General features: G+C 31.1%; 1 protein-coding gene across 2 annotated transcripts in view; it reads right to left on the bottom strand.

Moving 5' to 3' along the window:
- The window catches only part of LOC126858466 (uncharacterized), an 83,499-nt gene extending 79,585 nt beyond the window's left edge, over positions 1-3,914 (bottom strand). Inside the window, exons 1-2 of one of the 2 annotated variants that reach the window (XM_050608819.1) lie at positions 3,787-3,914; positions 3,086-3,482 (exon numbers count right to left, since the gene is read on the bottom strand). The gene's annotated coding sequence lies outside the window, so the exon portion shown is untranslated. Of the gene's footprint in view, positions 1-3,085; positions 3,483-3,786 lie in introns of those variants that run through there. The other variant, XM_050608824.1, reaches the window with a different exon arrangement.
- Positions 3,915-6,297: the final 2,383 nt, after the last annotated feature.

Below are 6,297 nucleotides of genomic sequence, written 5' to 3' on the forward strand. Positions count from 1 at the left end.
TTAAATAAAAAACATATTTTTTATATACACGATTCTATAATGAATACTTTTATAGAACGCGCGCATCGTTCAATTTCCCGCTCTGACTCTGAAAATATTACGCGTGTTTTAAAACATATACGCTCCACTAGTAACGCAATTTTTCAATTATATCAATTAACTCTTCAAACATTTACATTGCTCTCTCTCTCTCTCTCTCTCTTTCTTCCTCTTTCTCTTTCTCTCGAGCTTTCGCGCATTTTTTCTTTTATCTCCACTTCCGCAGATTTCGTATCGACAGCGTAGTTAAACTTAATCTACGAAAAAAAGAAAAAAAACGAGTCGCGTGTCACAACAAATCCGATCTGAGAATGTCAAAGAGCGCGGCGCGATTAGGATCCTCATGCGAAATTGATGGTAACTGGTTAATCCGGCTGTATTTACGAAGAGTAAATGAAGCGTCGGTGTATTTTCACTTGCCCTCTCTCTCTCTCTCTCTCTCTCTCCCCCGTAACGTCAGATATCAGGTATAATATCCCGCTCTCCGTCCGCGCGCGGCGACACACACACACACACACACACAGCACGCACGCACGCACGCACGCACGCACGCACGCACGCACACACACACACACACACACACAGCATCGGCATCGTCGTTGGGGATGCGTAAAAACGACGCTTGTGTACACGCCGACGTATGTGCAGCCTATAATCGAGTTATGCACGCCGCATTTTTCCATCAGCCCTGGCTCTTCCGTCGATCAAAGTGCGCGCGGGGACGGAGAAAAAGAGGGGGGTGGGGAGGGGGAGGAGGGATATACATAAAACGTCAGTAATGCATCCCGGTGTGTATAAAATGCGCTACTCGCGTTCGTGCAGCGCGATACATCAAACGGTTTATAAATCAAAACTTATAAAAAATTTTTGCGTATATGATATTAAGTGCGATATAACGCCGCGCGTTTTCAGCGTTTTCTATGCCGGAGCGCGCAATTAACGCTCTCGATACAATCCGTCCCCGGCCAAAAAACATTTTCGGTAGTATAAGTAATCGAGCCGATCGCTTCACTTCATTTGTGTCGCTCGCCCACATAAAATGTCGAGAGTTTTCGAAAGTGTTATAATAAATATCATTGTGCTTGTTATACGTAGCATTTTTAGATATTTATAGATAGAGAACGTTTTATTGTTGGTAAATTTATTTTGATTGATGATTCGGACATTGAAGATTAAAGAATTAATTCTAATTCGATTTTAATTTTAATGATTTTTGAATAAAGGGAGTCATCTATTGATTATTTATTATATTTATATATTATTATAATTTCCTATATAAATATAAAATCAATAAATTAATCAATAAATTGTGTGTATAGTTTATGAAATAGTCTATGAAAAATTAAGATGTTACAAAGTTGGCGCAATTAAAATATAATTAAAATATAATTATATCTCTCACAAGCGTTTTTTAATTAAATAAATTAGTTTGAAATATGCATTATGTAACTGTGTGTGCGTGTGTGTCAAATATTTCTTGACTTTCTTTATATGCTTGTAATATATGTATATTAAAAGATCTCTTTGAATATTGCTTTTTTGCATTAGTTTACATAATATTAAACCATGGAAAATGATATATAAAAAGGAAGCCAAAGCAAATCTAAAATTGTATTAAAAAATATTTGGGATGGTAAAAGAAGAGAATATTAGTATGCATCTAAATTAATTAACAATCTTTCTTACACTGTGTTCTCTATAAATGCTAATTTATTTTTATTTTATATAAGCTAATATAATGTGTCTGTGTAATCATTTAAAAGTTTATATTCTCGATTCACGATTTACTTTGATATATTGTAAAATATAGGCTTCAGAGTTACATATTTAATTATGTGGAAGTTGCTTTCAATTTGAGAAATGTAACGTTAAAGTATAAAAATTTTTTAAGTATAAAAATATAAAATATTTTAAGGTATGAAAATTTGCCACATAATGCGAAATTCAGGCGATTCAAGAACCTATACTTTATAATATATTTAAAAATCAAACTGAATCATGAGAATATATATTTTATAGATTATTATCAAAACTGTTACAAATAAAATAGCAATTATTTTTAGAATACAAAATTTCTATTAAACTCTCTTCGTAATTTATGTCTCTTGGACGAAGATCGAACACAAAAGTTTACGCAATATATGTGTTTATATATATATATATATATATAAATATTTTAGCTATATTAATATGTATATTATCCATGTACTATTTTTATGCTGTTATATAATTTTAATTTTTTAAATTTGTTAATTATATGATAATAACTATAGATATAAATCTCAAAAAACCTCAACAACAAGGCTACAAATAATTTAAAAACAAGATATTTTACTGTTTTGCATTTTTTATCACTGCAGATTTAAAGTTTTTTTATATGATAATCGAGAAAAACGATTTCATTTCTTTCTAATTCTTTTTAACATGTATATTCCGTTTCTTATACATATTAATATGTATGTCTGATATAATTTTTACTGACATATTGAAGAAGCTGATCCAATCTCTAATTGAAATAGAAAATAATTTGGTACTCACCGATACGATGCGCAATGAAAAGGTTGCAATGCACACAATGTTGGTCGGTAAAATACAAATATCGAATTATTGTATATATAAATATATAAAAAAGCATTGATTAATATTTAAAAAAATATTCATTATGCACAAATTAAATTTTTTATTTAATAATATTTTCTTAACACAAGTTTAATAAAAGAAAAATTTTCCCGACAAATATATATGATTAGATATAAATTTTTCTAAAGTTTTATGTAAATAAAAATTTCTAATTAATATATAAATAATATAAATAATACAATATATTTTTTATACTTCATTTTGTGAATAATTGCTGTACATGAGATATACTTAAAAGAGTATATCTCAACATTATAATAATAATATATTATAAATCTATAAATAAAATAATTACATATAAATATCTAAAGATTATAAATCTATTTATTTATTTATTTATCTATTCTTCCTCTCTTTCTGTCACTCTTCAACAAATAATAAATTAATTAAGATATAAATTACTCACTCGACACGATTGCTCCGTCGTCTAATGTGCTTCCTTCCTTTGGGCTTTCTTCTTTCTCCGTCTTTCATTGTCCCTCCACTTTCTTCACAACACTTCATGAGAAACATCTCATATTACGCTCACGCGTACAGTAATAAGACACTCACTCGACATTTTGTTCGACGCTTCAAACGTTAATCACGCGCGACGCGCACTCTATTACGTCGAGGTGATCGAGGCGAAAAAATAATGTGAAAAAAGAATAACGGAAAAAGATTGCACGAAGCTATGCGCGACATCTGCACGACTAATTGGACGAACGGTGCAGGGAATTCGAAAATTGCGCGACCAATTTCACGCGTCACCCGCCGCGGCGACCTGTTGCTCCTAGCTCTGGCACTTTCGTAGACTATCTGCACTTTAAATAAATAGATATCTTCAAATAAATATGCGTTCGCGTGTTTCAGAGACTGATTAATATGTATTATAATATAAGAGAATAAATATACAAGTGAAGATTCGTGATAAATATCCGCGGAGAGTACAAACTCCGGAAAATATGATTGTCACTTTACTCGGATATTGCTCGTGCCATAGATTTCGATCGAGTTCAGTTACCATGACAACGGAAATACGCCGCAACGAACGAGTGTTGCGTCAGTCGAACTATCGAAATATTCTATTCCAAGTCTTACGTTTAACTAAATAAATCGCTGAGATACCTATTTCGATTAAATGGCCATCTCTAGATATACGCTTATAAATCGTGAGAATCAATCAATCAGTGCAGGCTGACAAGAAATAATCGAATTTCGAGAATAACGCGACGAAGTAACGAAGCGTCTCGCTCGAGTGTTGCCGTTCGACTAACAATAAGGTTACCGTGGCAACAACACACATACGTCATAAGAAACGAGTTTTGCGTCAGCCATTCGAAATGTTCAACTGCAAGTTTTATAATACTTTTGACTGAATAAGTTGGCGGGAATCTATACTCTGATAAATGGAATATAATTTGACATATTGCTATTGTGTTAATTGAACTCAAATATTAAATTATTAAAACAACTGGAAAAAAAAAGAAAAATAAAGATAAGGTAATGTGCACTTATTTTTAATTTTACACAATATATTTGTTCTGTATTATTAGTGATAGGATTTATCTGTTAAAATTTACATTAAAAAAATGTTAATTTTATTCTACAGTAAGAGTGAAAGTGACTACAGTCTGTCAATAACATTTTTGCAAGTTAATTTTATCATTAAAAATATGCAAAATCTTACACACAATTTATTTGAAATCACTATGAAGGTTGCATTTATTTTTTGTTAAAAAAATATTAAGAGAGTATTAGTGTTTCATCATTTATTAATTATATTATGTTAAATTAATATAATTAAAATTAAATTAAATTAATATATTATATAAATGTTAAACAAAAATTTTTGTCTGTTCCGTTTTAGCATATGCGATATATGATAAATTTAAGCCAAATTTTCCAACCCCGTGCGGCCGTCTTCTCGATATGCTTATAAATCGTGAGAATCAATCAATCGTGCAGACTGGTAAGAAATAATCGTATTTCGAAAGGTAATAATAACACGAAAATATGAAATGCCTCGCTCCGCTACTTGCCCGCTCGAATCTCGTCGCTCGACTAACAACAAGGTCATCGTAACATACACAAGACATATACATGACGTATACAAGGATGGATGAAGAAGAGAGGGAAATATTTTGGGTAACGATAACATGGATCATTGTAAAAAACCAAAGTTTGTATAAACATGGTTATTAGTCTCACATAGTTTCGGAAATGTAGCTGTTTGAGTTTTGCGAAAGTATAAAATAAATGTACGCCGAGAATATTTTCCGTTCTTTATATTTTAAATCAATCTCGATAAATGTAGGCTATTATAGGCACATTGTATGCTCTGTTTCGCGTATAATAAATTCCAGAATGTTTTCGTCGAATTAATCTTTAAGTAATAATTGTGTGATTTAACATTTTCATTAAAATTACGTGATCAAAAATAAATAGAATAGTTAATAAAACTTAGATATTTTTAATAATTAAAACATATTGCTATATAAAAATTTATCTGTAAATTTATATGTAATATTATAAGATATTTTTAAAATATCACTGATTGGGAATAGTCATTACTATCAATTGATGCCTTCAGTGAGAATTTCTCGATTATATCTGCGATTCTGATATCTCGTATGGTAGCTTTTTGCAAACAGCGCAATTTTGAGTACGTTATCTCGAGAAAATGGGAACAGAATCGGATAAAGAGAGCACCGGTATCATCGGCTCGAAGAGTAACGAGGTTTCCCCGGTTGGTTAATCCGCCGCGGATTGGATCGCGCGAAAACACGCGCACTAACGCGGTTTTCGGCGGACTCTCGCCCTTCGCCCTCTCGTCGCCGGAAGTAGTAAAACCGACCGATGTCGGTGACATTCCAATCGTTGCGCTTTCGAAAAATACGTATACATCTGTTATATGCAATCGTCGCTTTCGTATGCAAACCTAATCGAGAAAAATCCGTCCGAACAGTATGCCGTTCTTTTAATTACTTCAGATTCACATCTTCAATGTTGCCATTTAATATCATGCTCTGCAGAAAATTAATGATAAATGCAATATTTTATATCGTCGGTGATTTCCAAACGGCTTACGCAAATGTCAAGTATCATATATTCCATTTTCGATTTTTTAATCCTTATTCGTCCAAACTTAAAAATTATTAAACTTTATACTTTATTTATCTTGTCTTAACATATTTATATTAAAGTATTTAAAATTAGTTTTTGCGAGAAATAATAACGTTTAATAAGATTTTGATAAAAAAAGAAGATTATTTCAGTTTTCATTGTTAAATAAATCTGTTAAATAAGTAAATCTCTGTTAAATAAATATATCTATTAATAACGTCTATTAAAACCTGATATAATATTAATTATAAAAAGTATAAATTAGAAAAACTTATATACATTAGTAAATAGTATAATATTAAATTATATATATATAATATTTGTTGTTCGAAAATTATTATATTTTTCGTTGTAACCCATGATAGATATATTATCTATTTTATAAATAATTCCGATGGATGGCTTTCTTATGCAAATGAATAGGATGATCTTTATTGTTACATTACGGGTGCAACGGGATCGTCGACGACAACCGGAAATGTATACAGGATGTTCTTTGACGCCGCCCTATCA

The sequence above is a fragment of the Cataglyphis hispanica genome, chromosome 25 (genome assembly GCF_021464435.1).
Source record: "Cataglyphis hispanica isolate Lineage 1 chromosome 25, ULB_Chis1_1.0, whole genome shotgun sequence".
In the NCBI taxonomy this organism is placed as follows: domain Eukaryota; kingdom Metazoa; phylum Arthropoda; class Insecta; order Hymenoptera; family Formicidae; genus Cataglyphis; species Cataglyphis hispanica.